This window comes from Ranitomeya imitator, chromosome 10 (genome assembly GCF_032444005.1).
Source record: "Ranitomeya imitator isolate aRanImi1 chromosome 10, aRanImi1.pri, whole genome shotgun sequence".
In the NCBI taxonomy this organism is placed as follows: domain Eukaryota; kingdom Metazoa; phylum Chordata; class Amphibia; order Anura; family Dendrobatidae; genus Ranitomeya; species Ranitomeya imitator.
The window spans coordinates 25,341,041-25,362,348 of NC_091291.1; the positions used below are offsets into that span (position 1 = coordinate 25,341,041).

Genomic DNA, 21,308 nt, shown 5'->3' on the forward strand with positions numbered 1-21,308 from the left:
CCCCAATAACCCCACTCTGAGAGAAGCCTACCACACCGTACAACGAAATTACAAAGCCATCCTCAGAAAGAAAAAGCAAAACGACATCTCTACCAAACTCCTCCAACTCCAAGATGCCCTTGAAGACAACAAATTTTGGGAACTGTGGAATCACCTTGGATCCAACCAGAAAAGCAACAGCCTCCACATCCAGAGCGGCAACATCTGGCTCCAGTACTTCAAGGACCTCTACAATGACATCCCAAGTGAAGACCTGAACCTGGCACAAAAAGAGCTTGTGAAAAAACTGAAAGATATGGAGGAAAAGTTCAAAGATTTCCAAAATCCTCTGGATACACCAATCACACTGACAGAAATAACAGAAAGGATCACACAGATAAAAGGTAAAAAAGCCAGTGGTCCAGATGGGATCCTCCCAGAAATGCTGAAATACAGCCCTCCAGACATCCAGGCTGCGATAACAAAACTATTTAATATTGTACTGCAGGCCGGCTGCTTCCCCAAAAACTGGAACCAAGGCCTCATAACCCCTATACACAAAAATGGGGACAAGTACGACCCAGCAAACTACCGAGGGATATGTGTCAGCAGCAACCTGGGTAAACTCTTCAACTGCATACTGAACAAGAGGATCCTCACCTTCCTCACCGAGCACAACGTCCTCAGCAAGAGCCAAGCAGGGTTCATGCCAAACCACCGCACCACTGACCACATCTACACTCTGCACAGCCTCATCAAGAGCCACGTCCACAATACAAAGAACGGGAAGATATACGCTTGTTTTGTGGACTTCAAGAAGGCCTTCGACTCAGTGTGGCACCCAGGACTATTCCTAAAATTGCTGGGGAGCGGAATAGGAGGCAAAACATATGATGTCATCCGAAGCTCCTACACAGAGAACAGTTGCAGTGTGAAGGTCAACGGAAGGAGGACAGCCTATTTCCAACAAAGTCGAGGAGTGAGACAGGGCTGCAGCCTCAGTCCAACGCTCTTTAACATCTACATCAACGAGCTGGCAGTGGCCCTAGAGTCCTCCTCAGCACCAGGACTCACCCTCCATGACACCCAGGTGAAATTTCTGCTGTATGCAGATGACCTCGTGCTGTTATCACCAACTGAGAAAGGCCTCCAAGATCATCTGAAAATCCTAGAGACCTTCAGCAGCACATGGGCACTGCCAATCAACGAGAAAAAAACTAATATCATGGTGTTCCAGAAAAGAAAGCAGAAACCCACTGGCAATCCTACCTTTATGATAGACAACCGTCCACTTACTGAAACCAACAGGTACACCTACCTGGGCCTAGAACTCAGCCAGTCAGGGAGCTTCAAGCTAGCCATAGAGTCACTAAAAGACAAGGCATCCAAAGCCTTTTATGCCATCAGAAGGCGTCTGTACCACCTCAAGGCACCAGTAACCGTATGGCTAAAAATTTTTGACTCCATCATTGCCCCAATTCTTCTATACGGTAGTGAGGTCTGGGGCCCAGTCTCCTACCCAAACTGGTCAAAGTGGGACGCTGGGCCGACAGAAATATTCCACCTAGAGTTCTGCAAGCATCTTCTCCAAGTCCATCGGAGCACATCAAATAGCGCCTGCCGAGCAGAGCTGGGCAGATTCCCACTACACATCGCAATAAAGAAGAAGGCGCTGTCATTCAAGGCTCATCTACAAAGTAGCAGTCCCAGCTCCTACCATCACAAAGCCTTACTACACCAGGAAGCCTCAGGAAGCCTCCCAAGGAAAAGTACCCAAAGCCAGTCTGACCAAGCCATCAACCCCCATGGCCTGACAAAAGGTGAAATCCAGAAAATGGTACACAAAGTCAAAGAGGAATATCTCAGCATCTGGAGGAACGACATAAACAAATCCCAGAAACTGACAATATACCGGAATCTACAGAGGGAGTACAAACTGGCCCCATATCTAGAGAAACTAGAAAACCCCAAAGATCGACAGATCCTGAGCCGGTACAGACTGAGCGCCCACAGCCTACTCATCGAATCCGGGCGGCACCGACAGAACTACAAGCCTCGAGAGAACAGACTCTGCCAGCAGTGCCCCCAGGAGGCCGTGGAGGATGAGGCCCACTTCCTGCTGAGGTGCCCCAAATACTCCGCAGTGAGGGACACTCACTTCAAGAGGCTGTCTGATCTCCTCCCAGATTTCACCTCCAAGGAGGAGGAAGAGAAACTGCTGATAATACTGGGGGAAGAGGAAAGTGCAGTGGCCGTAGCAGCGGAATATGTCAGTGCCTGCCACAGACTAAGAGGAGCCTGATATGTCATGGACTCCCGTACCCCAACACTGGACATATCCCTATCCCCCGACTAAAGAGCCCGATATGTCATGGACTCCTATACCCCACCCTGGAAACATCCCCTATCCTCTAAAAGGAATTTGATATTCCCTGGACCTCTATATGCCCCCCCTCCCCCACCCCCGTATTTTTACCATATGCTTTGGCAATGCTAACATGTACTTAGTCCTGCCAATAAAGCTCATTTGAATTTGAATTTGAATTTGATACTAGATAGATAGATAGATAGATAGATAGATGATAGATAGATAGATAGATAGATAGATAGATAGATAGATAGATAGATAGATAGATAGATAGATAATAGATACTAGATAGATAGATAATAGATACTAGATAGATAGATAGATAGATAGATAGATAGATAGATAGATAGATAGATAGATAGATAGATGATAGATAATAGATAGATAGATAATAGATACTAGATAGATAGATAATAGATACTAGATAGATAGATAGATAGATAGATAGATGATAGATAGATAGATAGATAATAGATGATAGATAATAAATAGATAGATGATAGATAGATGATAGACAGATAGATAGATAGATAGATAATAGATAGATAATAGATAGATAGATAATAGATAGATAGATAATAGATAGATAGATAGATAGATAGATAGATAATAGATAATAGATAGATGATAGATAGATAGATAGATAGATAGATAGATAGATAGATAGATAGATAATAGATAGATAATAGATAGATAGATAATAGATTCAAGATTCAAGATTCAAAGAAGCTTTATTGGCAGGACCAAATACACATCAGTTTTGCCAAAGCAAGTGTATAGAGGCAATAGGGATAGGGACTGAGGGGATGTTGGGTAGGAGCTGTGGGGGGAGGTGGATGGGGCAGATCCAGGTTGGGGGCTATAGTCCATGGCATAGGGGAGGTGGATGGGGCAGATCCAGGTTGGGGGCTATAGTCCATGGCATAGGGGAGGTGGATGGGGCAGGTCCATTGTGGGGGCTATAGTCCATGGCATAGGGGAGGTGGATGGGGCAGATCCAGGGTGGGGGCTATAGTCCATGGCATCATAGTTCTCTTTCTCGCAGTCTATGGCATTCGCTCACATACCGCGCTGCTATCTCCACCGCTCTCTTCTTCTCCCAGCAAGATATAGGTTTTCTCTTCCTCCTTCATGGTGATGAAGTCTGGGAAGAGATGTGAGAGTCTCCTGAAGTGAGTGTCCCTCACTGCTGAGTATTTGGAGCAGTGTAGCAGGAAGTGGGTTTCGTCCTCTATGGCCTCCTGGTCACAGTGTTGGCACAGTCTTTCCTCCCTGGGCTTGTAGCTCTGCCTGTGTCGGCCACATTCGATGGCCAGACTGTGGGCGCTGAGTCTATATCGGCTCAGGATCTGGCGGTCTCTGGGGTCCGGGAGTTTCTCCAGATATGGGGCCAGTCTGTAGTCTCTCTGTAGGCTCCGGTACATGGTCAGTTTCTGTGAGCTGATGATATCATTCTTCCAGTCACTGACATACCTCTCCTGGCCTTCGTCTGCCATCTTCCTAATTCCGGCTTTTGTCAGGTTGTTGTGATTGGTGTAATAGATAGATAGATAGATAATAGATAGATAGATAGATAGATAGATAGATAGATAGATAGATAGATAGATAATAGATAGATAATAGATAGATAATAGATAGATAATAGATAGATAGATAGATAGATAGATAGATAGATAGATAGATAGATAGATAGATAGATAGATAGATAATAGATAATAGATAGATAATAGATAATAGATAGATGATAGATAGATAGATAGATAGATAGATAATAGATAATAGATATATGATAGATAGATAGATAGATAGATAGATAATAGATAATAGATATATGATAGATAGATAGATAGATAGATAGATAGATAGATAGATAGATAGATAGATAGATAGATAGATAGATAGATAGATAGAATTTAATTTGCTATGCTCAGTGTTGCCTGTAGGTGGCGCACAGAGCTGAAGAGCTACAGTAGGATTCCAGTACATAGTTGTCAGTGTTACTTGTAACTTCTGCTATGAAAAATATTTATGTTTCCACCTTTCTCAATCTTCTTCTTAAAGGGACAGCTAAGCAATATATAAGTACATCCATGTGATATCATTCAGATTATGCCGTGTGAACGACCCCCGGACAACTCATCCAGTGCAACTAAGGACAAGTAAAGAGGCATTAAAATGTCTACTGTGAGAGTCTGAGACTAAATGCCCCTGTGGACCCAGGCCCCTCTGCCTCATCTCCTCTCCCCTAGCTGGCTGGGTGACTATGAGATGATGGTGATTTCACTTAGATGGACAATGACATCTAACTACAGTCTACTAACTTCAATCTACTGTTCTCTGTTATCTGCCAAATTCTCCAGACATGTTACCCATTAATAAGCTGCACATTATGACGTTTGTGGCTCGTTAAGTTTCAGTTGCTGGCACTGCAGAGTGATTCATAATAATACACAGGTCGATCTACCAGGCTGGAGCTCCACATTATTCTTATCTCAGGCTTGTTTATCATCATGACTGCAGTCATGTCTCACCAAGAGATAACATGTATAACTATGCAGAGTATTCACCCAGCACACAGCTGACTCATATAATGGGAAGGTGTCTATATGGCAGGTCCTGCTCCATTCCAGAGTTCTGCTGGACTCCATGGGCTGAGACTAGTGATGGGACTCCTAATGATCCCTGTGTTGGGACTAGTGATAATAAATAATAATAATTTCATTTATATAGCGCCAACATATTCCGCAGCGCTTTACAAATTATAGAGGGGGACTTATACAGACAATAGACATTACAGCATAACAGAAATCACAGTTAAAAACAGATACCAGGAGGAGTGAGGGCCCTGCTGCTCGCAAGCTACAAACTATGAGGAAAAGGGGAGACACGAGAGGTGGAGGGTGACAATTGCTTTAGTTATTCGGACCGGCCATAGTGTAAGGCTCAGGTGTTCATGAGTGATAAAACTTCTAATGATCCATGTGCTGTGTCAAGTATTGGGACTTATAATGATCACTGGGATGGGTCTAGTATTGGGACTCCTATAGAACCCTAGGCTGAGACTAGTGATGGGACTCATGATGATCCCTGTGTTGGGACTAGTAATGGGACTCCTATTCAGTCCGAGGCTTAGACTAGTGATGGGACTCCTAATGATCCCTGGGCTGAAACTAGTGATGGTGACACCTAATGATCCCTGGGCTGAGACTAGTGATGGTGACACCTAATGAGCCCTGGGCTGAGGCTAGTGATGGGACTCCTAATAATCCCTGGGCTGAGGCTAGTGATGGGACTCCTAATAATCCCTGGGCTGAGACTAGTGATGGGACTCCTAATGATCCCTGGGCTGAAACTAGTGATGGTGACACCTAATGATCCCTGGGCTGAGACTAGTGATGGTGACACCTAATGAGCCCTGGGCTGAGGCTAGTGATGGTGACACCTAATGATCCCTGGCCTGAGACTAGTGATGGTGACACCTAATGATCCCTGGGCTGAGACTAGTGATGGTGACACCTAATGAGCCCTAGGCTGGGTCTAGTGATGGGACTCGTGATGATCCCTGGGTTGGGACTAGTGATGGGACTCCTATTCAGCCCTAGGCTGAGTCTAGTGATGGGACTCTTAATGAGCCCTGGGCTGGGTCTGGTGATGGGATTTCTAATGAACCCTGGGCTGGGTCTAGTGATGGGACTCTTAATGAGCCCTGGGCTGGGTCTGGTGATGGGATTTCTAATGAACCCTGGGCTGGGTCTAGTGCTGTGACTCCTAATGATCCCTGGGTTGGGACTAGTGCTGTGACTCCTATTCAGCCCTAGGTTGGGACTAGTGCTATGACTCCTAATGATCCTTAGGCTGAGTCTGGAGATGGGACTCGTAATGAGCCCTGTGCTGGGTCTAGAGATGGGACTCGTAATGAGCCCTGTGCTGGGTCTAGAGATGGGACTCGTAATGAGCCCTGTGCTGGGTCTAGTATTGGGACTCCTAATGTGTCTTAGCCTAGACTCAAACTTGCAGTTTTTGTTAGATTGACCAGTCATCTGCTGGTGTAAATAAGCCTTGACCAAGAGCTGTGAGAAAAGTGGCAGGTAACCTAGCTCCCTCTAGTGGAGATCATGGAACGTGACTATTTGCCTATGCCCATGCAGGGGGTTTGGAGCTCTGTATGACAAACCCTATAGAAATAGATTAGAGAAGTACTCGGCTGAGAATATTGCACCAATTTAAATGGAAATTGCTGTTTAGTGGTGTCCAAGCTGTCGGCCAACCAGTCACAGTAGCAATAATCTGCATTAGATATATTAAAGGGGGTCATGGGTGGTGATTTTGGTTGTAGTAGTGCCGGCGTTGGTTGTCAAGTACACTATAATATCAGTGATTCCGGAGACTTCCGCCATCAATAGCTTGCATTGTTTCTCTGACTCACTCGGCAGGTAAAGTCAGTTTCACTTTCAGCCAAAAAAAAAGGTTTCACCGAGAGCAGATCAGTGTCTGTCACTGCCCCAGTGACACGAAACCGCTCCTGTGAGTAATACAGGATATTACACGGGACTGTTATAATCACAATCCAGACTGCGACATGTCAGCTGCACTGATACATTGTAACAAACCATCAAAACAGAAGATGGATTAGTACTGCTGATTTAGTTCATAAAGGATTACCTAGACTTGATACAACTGTAACAAACCCTCTGCTGTGAGCAGTATTAGATCTGTACAGATTTCACCCTCAGATGTTTCTATTCCCTGACAACAAGCGGCGAGGATTTAAAATGCAAAAGATTTAGATTTATTATCACACAAGCTATTGAAACACCCTATAATCCCAAATTCTCCCCAGATTGACCATGGCAGATAACAGAGAACAATAAAACCCATAATATTTTCAATTGCATCCAATAGTTGATAACAGGGAACACTAGCACAATTGTATTCAACGTTAAATGGGCGGCCTCCCCGAGTATATGAGAAAGTGATACAATGATTATTGTTTATTTATAAACACTGGGAATCTCTATAAGACATTATTATCCCTATAACAATTATTAGTAAGACAGCCATCCACATCTTATTCTTTTTTGACTCCCAATGCCGGGTGGTCTCCTGACCTCACTGACCCCAGTATTTGGGGGTATCATTTCTCTCCCCTAACCTCTAGCCATTAGGGGTTCCTGACTTTCCGTTGACAGTTTATTGGTCTGCCTTTCCCTTGACCCTCAGAGTATTGGGTGTTCTGACTCTCTTTTGACCCCAAGTTTATGGGAGTTCCTCTTCTTTGCCCCCTTCCCCCCATGTATGGAGCAGTCCTGACTTTCCATTGACCCCCAATGTATGGGGTGTCCTGACTCTCTCCTGACACCCTGTGTATGGGAGTGTCGTAACTCTCTTTTGACCCTCAGTTTTTGGGGGTGACTTCCCTTGATTCCAGGGTATGGGGACGTTCTGATTCCCCCTTGATCCCAGTGTATGGGGGTGTCTTGAATCTCCCTTGACCCCAGTATATGGTGGTATCCTGACTCCCTATTGACTCCAGTGTACTGGTGAGTCCTGACTATCTGTTGTCCTTTGACCCCAGTGTATGGGGGTGTCCTCACTCCCCTTGATCTCAGTGAATGGGGGTATCCTACCTCTCCCTTGACCCCAGTATATGATGGTCTTCTGCCTCCACATTGACCCCAGTGTATTTGGGTGTCCTGCTTCCCTCTTGACCCCCAGTGTATAGCAGTGTACCAACTCTCCCATGACCCCAGTGTATGGGGGTGTCCTGATTCTCCCTTGACCCCAGTGTATGGGGGTGTCCTGACTTTCCCTTGACCCCAGTGTATGGGGTGTCCTGACTCTCCCTTGACCCCAGTGTATTTGGGTGTCCTGCTTCCCCCTTGACCCTCAGTGTATGGAGATGTTCTAACTCTCCTTTGAACCCTAGTGCATGGGGTGTCTCCCATGACCCAGTGTATGGGGGTGTCCTGATTCTCCCTTGACCCCAGTGTATGTGGGTGTCCTGACTTTCCCTTGACCCCAGTGCATGGGGGTGTCCTGACTCTCCCTTGACCCCAGTGTGTGGGGTGTCCTGACTCTCCCTTGACCCCAGTGTATGTGGTGTCCTGACTCTCCCTTGACCCCAGTGTATTTGGGTGTCCTGCTTCCCCCTTGACCCTCAGTGTATGGAGATGTTCTAACTCTCCTTTGACCCCAGTGTATGAGGTGTTTTAACTCTTCCTTAATCCCAGTATATGGAGTGTCCTGACTTTCCCTTGACCCCAGTGTATGGGGTGTCCTGACTTTCCCTTGACCCCAGTGTATTTGGGTGTCCTGCTTCCCCCTTGACCCTCAGTGTATGGAGATGTTCTAACTCTCCTTTGACCCCTAGTGTATGGGGTGTCATTCCCATGACCCAGTGTATGGGGCTGTCCTGACTCCCCCTTGACCCCAGTGTATGATATGTTTTAACTCTTCCTTAATCCCAGTGTATGGGGGTGTCCTGACTCTCCCTTGGCCCCAGTGTATGGGGGTCTGACTGTCCCTTGACCCCCACTGTGTTGGGGTGTCCTTAATCTCCCTTGAACCCCAGTGTATGGGGGTGTCCTGACTCTCCCTTGTCGTCAATGTATGAGATGTTTTAACTCTTCCTTGACCCCAGTGTATGGGGCACCCTGACGGTATCCCGTAACTGCAAGAAGTAATCTTCCGCAAAGAGGAAATTATTCCTCCCGAGGATGAACTCAAGCAGCGTGAGGACAAGCTGTGCACAATCCGGGCCATGTCCCATCCTGATAGCACCTCAGACGCAGCCTGAAGTCCCTTGTCATGTTCAATCGACGTATATAACGAGGCAACATCAAATGAGGCCAAAATGGTGGACTCCGTCACCTCAATGTCAATAATTTTGTCCAAGAAATCATTAGTGTCTCTGAGATAGGAGAAACAGCAAAAGATCGTTAAACCCGATCCAGGAAAATAGCAATCCTATTTAAAAGGGACCCCCGACCAGATACAATAGGACGTCCGGGAGGGTTCGACATATCTTTATGTATTTTATGGAGTACATATAGTACTGGTATAATAGGAGTATCGGCTCTAAAATATTCAGACAGCTTGTGGTCAATGAGTCCATTGCGTAAGGAGCCATTGACCACAAGCTGTAGTTCCTTTTGGAAACGGGTAGTTGGATCACATGATAATGTTTTATAAACAGAATCATCTCCTAATTTGCGTAATATTTCAAAAAAATGTTGGGGACTCCCTCCTTGGTGATTCCTTTATGGTATCCATGGGCATAGGGATGCATTTTTTTCTACTGACTGATAATGTGTCACAATATTGTATAAATAACATGAGCATTGACCTATTTGAGATGTGAACTTATATTATGCTCATTATAGATGTGTGATTTACACCAGTGAAGGAGATGGCATGTATCCCAATCATGATGACCGAAGCAAGTACAAATCTGGGGGTGGGTGATGTAGATACCGCCATTACCTTTTCATATACCGATGATGATGCCATAAGGATACTGTCTGGCTCTAACGCCAATAATACTTTTTTAAATAAACCAACAATTGACATTCTCAGGAGAAAGTGGGAAAATGAGAGGAGGAAACTCATCTCCTTTGAGCTACATGCCACCACGCTTACGGAATACTACAAGGCACATAGAATCCAACGTCGACTACGACCACATTTAAGGCCCACACCGCTGCCTGATAATATGCAGTTCTGCGCTAAATTTGAATCGAACACTAATTTGTTTGCCTATGATATCATGTTGCTTAACATTGAATTTTTGCGTATAGAGATGGAGACAATCAAAAAAAGGCATTATTGATTTGGAAAATGAATTGATGACACAGCTGACCGCACAGGAATTAAAGTTCTTTGAAGACTAAGTTGGATGAAAACCTACTAAAATTTTGTGGAGATATTGAAATGAAAATGGTTTCGGGATGAGGAGGACTATAGAACAAGCCTCATTTTTTCCTGGCATACAGGTTTTTAACAATACCACAATGATAGAAAAGGAAAATATATGCAGATACGTAGACGTAGGAGACAACAGGAAAAGAACCAGTATAAAGTTTGGTTTTAACACTGCTGAATCGGAATCTATGGATGACTCCAGCGCGGGAGGAGCCACGTCGACACATTTTTTGGAAAAAGACAAAATAGACAAAACAACACCAAAAGGATGGACTGCAGAGGTGACCGTAAACATAGGAGGAAAAGGTATGGTCCGGGAACAGAGAGTGATGCGCAACACCACGATGAGGACACGGAACATGGAGGAGAAACGGAAGGACACCTAAATAATAGGGATTTGGTGGTAAATATATTGTTAATAACTTTATCTAATATTGTACTTCATATCCTTTCTTTCTGTCCCTCTAATACCCCCGATTGGTTTGAACTTGAAGGGGATTTGTATACTTTTTTTTTAGAAGGTTACGGTTGACCTCATATTTTGCAGGAAAAGAAGGTAATGTGGTGGATAATATTGGGGATCCCACTAGGAAATTTACCTTACAGGAGATATGTCTTTACAACAAAAGTAACTTTCAGCCACCTGGCAAGAATCATTTTATTGAATTGTATATCCAATTAGTTGAAAAAGATATGGGTTTTCTGAGGAATAATTTTCGTACTAAGAAAGGATAGAATTTAACAGCCCTGGAAAGAAAGAGTTTGAATGATTTAGTTAACAACACTGCAATTACAATCAAACCGGCCGATAAGGGTAGAGTGGTGGTTGTTATGGACAGTTTTAAATGTATGGCTGAAATATTACGTCAATTAGGAGATGATTATCTTTATTAAAAAATTACCTTGTGATCCAACTACCCGTTTCCAAAAGGAACTACAGCTTGTGGTCGACGACTCCTTACGCAATGGACTCATTGACCACAAGCTGTCTGAATATTTTATAGCCGATACTCCTCTTATACCAGTACTATATGTACTACTCCCTAAAATACATAAAGATATGTTGAACCCTCCCGGACGTCCTATTGTATCAGGGAGGGGGTCCCTTTCAATAGGATTGCTATTTTCCTGGATTGCATTTTATGATATTTTTCTGTTTCTTCTATATTAGGGACACTAATGATTTCTTGGACAAAATTAATGACATTGATGTTGCAGAGTCCACCATTTTGGCCTCATTTGATGTTGCCTCATTATATACGTCGATTGAACATGACAAGGGACTTCAGGCTGTGTCTGAGGTACTATCACGCTTAGACATGGCCCCGGATTGTGCACAGCTTGTCCTCACACTGCTTGACTTTATCCTCAGGAGGAATTATTTCCTCTTTGGGGATGTTTACTTCTTGCAGTTAGGGGGTACCGCCATGGGGTTCAATGTCGCCCCCACATATGCCAACATCTATATGGCAGTATATGAGAACAAGCTTGTGTACAGCTCCATCTTCTGGCTTCATGTCTGATCCTGTTGGTGCTATATTGATGACGTCTTTCTAATATGGGATGGTAACCTTGAAGAGCTTCTTGCCTTTCAGATGGAACTGAACCAAATATATTTGGTGTTGCAGTTCACTCTGACACATTTGATGAGTCAGGTACGGTGTCTGGACACTTTGGTGTATAAGAATAATAACAAACTGAATACTGATCTGTTTGTGATAAATACAGATAGAAATAGTTTACTTCTTTTTAATAGTAATCATCCATGGAAAATGGCAAGTTCTCTACCGTGGAGCCAGATGATTAGAGTACGAAGGATTGTGTTGTGTGAGGAGAAACTTGACTTGAGGCTAGAGGAGATGTGTCAAAAATTTATAACAAGAGGTTACCCCAAAAATGAGGTGTTGAGATACAAGGATAAGGCATTGAGATTGACACGTGAAGAAACACGGAGTGGGTCACTTGCAAGACAGCCTGTTAGACAAATTCAGTAAATCAATTAAGATTTAGAGTTATTGACAGTGTTCCTGTACAAAGGAGAGGCGCGGACAGGTTGAAAATACTTACGAAAAAGGAATTGAAGTGGATTTACACACTGGGGACTTTGCAACCCAAGGGCCTTAACATTGAGTATAATTTACATACCTGCCTAATGTAGGATATCTCCCCTCTCTCCTTTAGGTTTCTTTTCTCGGTTTGTTTTTAATCACTAATGTTTTTATCTTTTAATATTGTTCTCTTTTGTTATTTTTCATAGTGGGTCTTTTTTCCAATGACAGCGGCTAGAGGACACCACTCCCCCTTCGCTGCGACGCGTCTCTCTGTGCGGAACGCGCCGGCGCACTTGGCCCGTGCGTCATGGGCTGGTCACGTGACATAGTCAGGTGACCAGTTCCCGATGATGTCGAATGGTGATGTATGCGCTGCTTGGCTGCGGGGAGATGTAAGGCGGATTGGGGTTGGCAGGCGGGTAAGCGCCGATATGATGCTAACATAAGGCAGACTAGGATTGGCTGTCTCAACTGATTCATTAGTATTTTGGCGCTTCTATTTTAGGTGATCCTGATTGGATAGGGATTTATATACACAGGGAGCTCCCTCCTTGGTGATTCCTTTATGGTATCCATGGGGATAGTGATGCATTTTTTTTTTACTGGCTGATGAGCTATCACAATTTTGTATAAATAACATGAGCATGGACCTATTTGAGATATGAGCTTATATTATACTCATTATAGATGCGTGATATAATAATAATAATAATTTTATTTATATAGCGCCAACATATTCCGCAGGGCTTTACAAATTTTAAAGGAAATTTGTACAGACAATAGACATTACAGCATAACAGAAATCACAGTTCAAAATAGATACCAAGAGGAATGAGGGCCCTGCTGCTCGAAAGCTACAAACTATAGGAAAAAGGGAGACACGAGACTGCACCAGTGAAGGAGGCTGTATGTATTTTTTTGTGATTTTGTATATAATTTATGTCATGTAAGTTTGGGGGCTGCGCTTCTAAGGTGATTGGTGCTGACTGTGTCTCCACACGACATAAGCCGGCCCTTTGTGTTGGTATGTGCACTGGATAAAGACCCACTACAAGTCGAAACGTCGTACCTTCTTGGTGGAATAAAGCGCCTTTTCCCACTTCTTCAACTGGATTGGACGCTGTTCTCACTTCTTTTGATTGCTCCTATTTTCCAAGTGGGTTCCTTGGTTCGAGAGCGGGCATCCTTACTCGGTGAATGCTGGCAGCCTTCTCTTCATGTGCTTGCCCAATACATGGGGTATCATGACTCTCTGAACCCAGTATACTGGGTGTCCTGACTCTCCCTTAACCCCAGTATATGGAGTGTCCTGACTCTCTGAACCCAGTATATGGGGTGTCGTGACTCGCCCTTGAGCCCTGTATATGGGGTGTCCTGACTCTCCCTTGACCCCAGTATATGGGGTGTCTTAATTTTCCTTTGATGCCAGTATATGGGGTGTCCTTACTCTCATTTGACCCCAGTATATGGGGTGTCCTGACTCTCACTTGACCCCCAGTATATGGGGTGTCCTGACTCTTCCTTGACCCTAGTTTATGGGGTGTCCTGACTCTCCCTTGACCCCAGTATACAAGATATCCTGACTCTACTTTGACCCCAATATATGAGGTGCCCTTACTCTCCCTTGACCCCAGTATATGGGGTGTCCTGACTCTTTTTGACCCCATTATATGGGGTGTCCTGACTCTACTTTGACCCCAGTATTTGGGGTGTCCTGACTCTTTTTGATCCCAGTATATGGGGTGTCCTGACTCTACCTTGACCCCAGTATATGGGGTGTCCTGACTCTACCTTGACCCCAGTATATGGAGTGTCCTGACTCTACCTTGACCCCAGTATATGGGGTGTTCTGACTCTCCCTTGACCTCAGTATATGGGATGTCCTGACTCTCTATTGATCCCAGTATATGGAGTGTCCTGACTCTACCTTGACCCCAGTATATGGAGTGTCCTGACTCTACCTTGACCCCAGTATATGGGGTGTCCTGACTCTACCTTGACCCCAGTATATGGAGTGTCCTGACTCTACCTTGACCCCAGTATATGGAGTGTCCTGACTCTACCTTGACCCCAGTATATGGGGTGTCCTGACTCTACCTTGACCCCAGTATATGGAGTGTCCTGACTCTACCTTGACCCCAGTATATGGAGTGTCCTGACTCTACCTTGACCCCAGTATATGGGGTGTCCTGACTCTACCTTGACCTCAGTATATGGGATGCCCTGACTCTCTATTGATCCCAGTATATGGAGTGTCCTGACTCTACCTTGACCTCAGTATATGGAGTGTCCTGACTCTACCTTGACCCCAGTATATGGGGTGTCCTGACTCTACCTTGACCCCAGTATATGGAGTGTCCTGACTCTACCTTGACCCCAGTATATGGGGTGTTCTGACTCTCCCTTGACCTCAGTATATGGGATGTCCTGACTCTCTATTGATCCCAGTATATGGGGTGTCCTGACTCTACCTTGACCCCAGTATATGGAGTGTCCTGACTCTACCTTGACCCCAGTATATGGGGTGTTCTGACTCTCCCTTGACCTCAGTATATGGGATGTCCTGACTCTCTATTGATCCCAGTATATGGAGTGTCCTGACTCTACCTTGACCCCAGTATATGGAGTGTCCTGACTCTACCTTGACCCCAGTATATGGGGTGTTCTGACTCTCCCTTGACCTCAGTATATGGGATGTCCTGACTCTCTATTGATCCCAGTATATGGGGTGTCCTGACTCTACCTTGACCCCAGTATATGGAGTGTCCTGACTCTACCTTGACCCCAGTATATGGGGTGTTCTGACTCTCCCTTGACCTCAGTATATGGGATGTCCTGACTCTCTATTGATCCCAGTATATGGGGTGCTTTGACTCTCTTCTGACCCCAGTATAAGGGGTATCCTGACTCTCCTTTGACCCCAGTATATGGGATTTCCTGACTCTCCCTTGACCCCAATATTTGGGGTGTCCTGACTCTACCTTGACCCCAGTATATGGGGTGTCCTGACTCTACCTTGACCCCAGTATATGGGGTGTCCTGACGCTCCCTTGACCCAAGTATACGGGGTGTCTTGACTCTCCTTTGACCCCAGTATTTGGGGTGTCCTGACATTCCCTTGCCAATCCTTAGGTCAGAGCTTGCCCACCCCGGTGTACATCCCTCCTGAACTCCCTGCTGATTCCCCCCAGTGTGTTTGGCAGCTTAGTACAAGGCGCTGTCCTCACGCCGGCACCACTAGGCAGTAGGATTGCGTGGGCGGCTCTTGCAGATTCAGCTTTGCCACAGATAAGAGGCTGCCGGTCACATTCCGTCATGATGGTTCATTTTTCATAAGATAAGGTCATTGTTTGATTGTGAAAATAAAAAAAAAATACAATAAAAAATTCCTAGAATGTAATAATAACACCGGGATGTTTCTGATTGTGGGATAAGCCTGGGATAAGATCAAATATTATTTTTTAAAAGTTATATCCATTAGTGAATTGCGGAGCCCCTTACCTTATAAAATGTGTGTGCCCATGGGTGGGTGGGAAAAAAAAATTGGGGTTCGCGCATGCACCGGTCCTGGTGATCTAGAATGGAGCATGCGCCAAACCTAAACTGATTAATCCTCCGCGCATGCCGTGGACTTCAGCTCCTCATCCACTAACGGACCAGGGAGGAGCTTAAAGAAGATTGACCAAGACGCTAAGACCTCTGGCTCCGCCCAGCGGACACCGAGCAGTGGATCTTAATCCTCTTGTCCACAAATACCCGGTGCCCACACCATACACTGCCAAAATAATATACCCGATCCGTGGGTAGGAAGGTTTAGAGGAGAAACTGAGCAAATTTATATAAAGGTTTGTTGGAAAAGATTCAGTAAAACTTATCCCTGTGTTTGTATTATGAGTCCAGTGGGCGGGACTATCAGTGACAGCTACCTCTAGATGTACAGTCATGCAGGGCAGACGGTGAATAACTAAGAAGCACCGCCCACTGGACTCCTACCTACAAACTCCAAGGATTTTACTGAATAAAATACAACTTTTACTGAAACTTTTTCCCATATAAATGTCTATCAATCTGATCTGCTCCTCCTGCTCCGTAACATCCTGAGTGCACATCAGATACCATTTTCAACATGACAGAATCCGTTTTATTAGGACGTGTGCTTAGAGTTCAGGAGAAGAAACACAATAGTTACAAATCCTGCTGAGCTCGCTGACCGACTCACTGTTAACTCATTCTGTTACATAGTACGACACATAAGAAGCTGTAGAAACCAAAAGATCTAACGTTTTACATGAGACCCTACTGCAAATATATTGATAAAAAATATATGCACTTAGTAAAAAAAAAAATATACCACCAAAATTATCCAAATCCATAATAAAAATAATAATAATAATAATAATAATAATAATAATAATAATAATCATATAAATAGTAAAAATAGCTAATTTCATATTATTATTCATTAACAATAATTATGATTCATGATATTAATTATTAACTAGTACTAATAGTTAATAACAATAAAAAATAATAATATAAGAAGTAAAAAGTCTAATTTTATATTATTAATAGTTATTATTAATAATCGTTTATAATACTTAATAATTAATAATAGTTAATAATCATATAAGTAGTAAAAATAGCTAATTCCAAATTATTATTATTATAATTTAGAATAATGAATATTATTTAATAATAATCATATAGGTAGTTGAAAGAGCTAATTTCATATTATTATTAATATTATTGTTATTCATTATTATTATAATAGTTTAGAATAACGAATAATAGTTAATATTCATATAAGCAGTTAAAAGAGCTCATTTCAAATTATTATTCACTAATAATAATTATTCTTAATTATAATACTAGTTATTAATAATTAATAACAGTTAATAGCAATAAGTAAAAAAGCTAATTTCATATTACTAATAACAATAATTACTATCATTAATGGCAATACTAGTTTATAATAATTAATAACAGTTAATGATAATTGGATAAGTAGTAAAAATAGCCAATTTCATTTTTTATTATTATTGGTATTATTATTATCATGAATACTGTTATTACTATTTATTGTTATTATTACTAGTATTAATAATAATAATAATAAATGATATATAATAATAATAATAGTAAATGATATATAATAATAAATGATAATAACATATAGTCATTCTTTTTATTTTTGCTTTTCGCTTGTGATGGAGGACTCACCCCGGTCAGTCAGGACGGCTTGTCATACCTTCTCCCAGTAGAGATGTGCTGCTCTGTGTGTGTCATGCCCGGTAACGCACCGACAGTACCAAGCGATACCACCCTCTGCACGAAACAAAGGACAAATAGACACAGAGCTGCGAGGATGGTCCCTCCGGACCGGCCTCCGGGCCCCTCACAACAGAGCTTTGTTAGGTCGGCACTTGACTCCTTTAACCCTTGGCCCGTGCAGCAGATGATGGTTATGTCTTTTTCTTGTGGGAATATTGGTAAAATGTTCAACGTGCAAAGAAAATGCCGCAAAATGCCGACCATCGATAGCGCTCTTCGCGAACACCAGGGTGTCCCATCGGGGCGTCCTCGGACATCGGCGGACCTTTCTCCACATCACACACGAGCCGCGAGCCCACGCCAGTGTTAGAGATGAGCGGATGACTACTGGGGGCGCTTGACGGGACCCTACACCCTCCTCTTACCTGCCGCCATCCGCGGCTTCACTTCCGATTAGACGGCACAATGTCATCATTGTGGTGTGACGCTGCGGATAACGGCAGATAGGAGGCGGCTCATGGGACTCCTGGAATACTGACCTGGCGGCTACTCCAGGGTCCTGCACGTTTATTAGCTCATCACTTGCTTATATACACACGTGGTCAAAACTGTTGGCACCCCTCATTTAAGGTACCTTCACACTGAACGATATCGCTAGCGATCCGTGACGTTGCAGCGTCCTGGCTAGCGATATCGTCCAGTGTGACAGGCAGCAGCGATCAGGATCCTGCTGTGATATCGCTGGTCGATGCAGAAAGTCCAGAACTTTATTTCGTCGCTGGACTCCCTACAGACATCGCTGAATCGGCGTGTATGACGCAGATTCAGCGATGTCTTCACTGGTAACCAGGGTAAACATCGGGTAACTAAGCGCAGGGCCGCGCTTAGTAACCCGATGTTTACCCTGGTTACCAGTGTAAAAAAAAACACTACATACTTACCTTCCGCTGTCTGACCCCCGGCGCTGTGCTTCTCTGCACTGGCTGTGAGCGCCGGCCAGCCGGAAAGCAGAGCGGTGACGTCACCACTGTGCTTTCCGGCTGGCCGGCACTCACAGCCAGTGCAGAGAAGCACAGCGCCGGGGGTCAGACAGCGGAAGGTAAGTATGTAGTGTTTTTTTTTTACGTTTACGCTGGTAACCAGGGTAAACATCGGGTCACTAAGCGCGGCCCTGCGCTTAGTAACCCGATGTTTACCCTGGTTACCGCCATCGTTGGTCGCTGGAGAGCTGTCTGTGTGACGGTGTGTGTGTGTGTGTGTGTGACGGTACCTTTAATCACAGAAAAACCCACAATGGTCACAGAAATCACTTGAATCTGACAAAAGTAATAATAAATAAAAGATCTATGAAAATGAACAAATGGAAGTCAGATATTGCTTGTCAACCATGCTTCCACAGAATCTCATGAAATCGGCCTGGACAGAAATGATGGTTCCTTAACTTAATATTTTGTTGTACAACCTTTTGAGTCAATCACTGCAATCAAATGATTCCTGTACCTGTCAATGAGACTTCTGCTCCTCTCGAAAGGTATTTTGGCAAACTGCTCCAGTTGTCTCGTGGTTGAAGGTTGCCTTTTCCAGACGGCAGGTTTCATCTCTTTCCAAAGATGCTCACTAGGATTTAGGTCAGGGCTCACAGAAGGCCATGTCAGAATAGTCCAATGTTTCCCTCTTAGACATTCTTGGGTGTTTTTAGCTGTGTGTTTTGGGTCCTTATCCTGCTGCAAGACCCATGACCTGTGCCTGAGACCAAGCTTTCTGACACTGGGCAGCACATTTCTCTCTAGAATCCTTTGATAGGCTTGAGATTTCATTGTACCCTGCACAGATTCTAGACACTGTGTGTCAGGTGCAGGAAAGCAGCCCCAGAACATAACAGAGCCTCCTCCATGTTTCACAGTAGGGACAGTGCTCTTTTCTTGATATAAAGGTCTGTGTCTTACTACTTTTACCTCCTCTCCCCTCTCACGCCATGCATTTTGAGAAAAATCTGCAGCTGCATCCCCCTCCTTTTACCACTCTGACCTCTTCTCTAGTCTTACAGACTGAGCTAATGTAAAAAAAAAATGCAGCTGCATCCCCCTCCTCCTCTCCTGGCTCAGCTCATTTATCTTCTTGCTGCTACTTGAGCACCTCTGATCTATTCCATTTTCTCATCACTTTACCTCCTCTCCTCTCTCACAACATGCAGTCCCAGCTGATGAGAGAAAAACTGCAGCTGCATCCCCCTCCTACCCGCCTTTGCTCTTGCTGCACCTCCTATATGTCTCAGGTGTAATGTAAGGATCTGTGTTTTCAGCCAACCCATTTTCTTACCACTCTGACCTCTTCTACAGTCTTAAAGACTGAGCTAATATATAAAAAAAACTGCATCTGCATCCCCCTCCTCCCCTCCTGACGTAACTTGTATCATTGTATTATATCTGAATTACATTCCTGTTTGGACAATCCTCTATTAGATGAATCAATCTTTAAATTGATACTTTTTGCTTCCACTGATACATTTCTTCTGCTGTCAACTCATTATCTGGATATAAATGTATCAAAACGAAGATGATGCTATTCACTATCAGCTAGTACTATTATCTGGAAATGTTGTACTTTTTTTCCCTAGTTTTCGATGTTGTTTTTTTTTTTTTTTTTGCCTGTTTTTTATTTGTGCCAAATTCTTCTTTAATTTTCACCTTTCATAAGTTTATTTTAGATTTCTTCATCTGTTTTTTTTTTTTTTTTTTTTACGTTCGACTTAGCCTTGTTTTTCCCACATTTGCAGCCGACTCATCAAAAAAGTTGCAAAATCTGACGCAAATGTACTCCCGGCATTTTACATATGCCTGGAGTTTTTGCACATATTTAGAGTACCGTAATATGCGCCAAATAAATAAACAAAAATAAAGAACACAAAATTAACAAACCACGTGCGTCAATTTGAAGAATTCGGGGTAAAATAATGTCAACGAAGACAAAAATTAATCAAAAATTCGGAATGTTTTCTAAAAGTAAAACTTCTTAAAAATGTTTGTTTTTTTTTTGTAAATTTTGGCGTCTTTTCTAACTTTTTGGAATGCGGGCGGAACTTGGCAATCGGAAGAAATGTATCAAATTTTCTGCGGAAAACTGTCAGAAATTAGGGCAGAAATGTACTTTCAATCCCCGGCTTGGCTTTGCCTAACGATGTACCAAATTAATTAAGAAGCTCGCACTTTCGGATAAATTCGGCGCGTTCTGCATCGAGACTGGCGCACGGAGCGCCATCGTATATCAGAAAGTTTCAGAATGTCGGGGGAAAAAAAAAGTTTTTTGTTTTTTTTTAGTTGTTTACAACTGGTTATATTTGTTCTACACATTCCGAGATCCTTCTGTCTAATTAGTGACACGTTTCCTTTATTTTCTATCCCTTGTAACGAGGCTGATTTTTAGGGAAGCCGGACGGCGGCCTCTGCAGAACCTCTTGGATGGAGAGCAGTTTTGCCAGGGGCGGCCATATAAGTCATACTGTACATATTTGTGACAGGTCACAGTCCTGGTTGTGTCTGTCACAGCCGGGGGCCGCAATGCAAGTGTGTAAATCACCTAAACAAAGGGTGGGATTATTAATCCGGGGGCCATGAGTCACAAACATTAGTCATTGGGAGCGAAGATCTGCAGGGACATCATCAATGGACTGTATGATACACACAGCCGGCGGCCACAACGGCTCATTGTCCGGGGAGCCA

At 43.7% G+C, this 21,308-nt stretch overlaps 1 protein-coding gene across 4 annotated transcripts in view; it reads right to left on the reverse strand.

Moving 5' to 3' along the window:
- LOC138651816 (myelin-associated glycoprotein-like) overlaps positions 1-17,599 on the reverse strand; it is a 127,551-nt gene extending 109,952 nt beyond the window's left edge. For 2 of the 4 annotated variants that reach the window (XM_069742331.1, XM_069742333.1), the window contains exon 1: positions 17,539-17,595. The gene's annotated coding sequence lies outside the window, so the exon portion shown is untranslated. Of the gene's footprint in view, positions 1-17,538 lie in introns of all 4 variants that reach the window. The other 2 variants (XM_069742329.1, XM_069742335.1) reach the window with 2 other exon arrangements.
- Between the last annotated feature and the right edge of the window lie 3,709 nt (positions 17,600-21,308).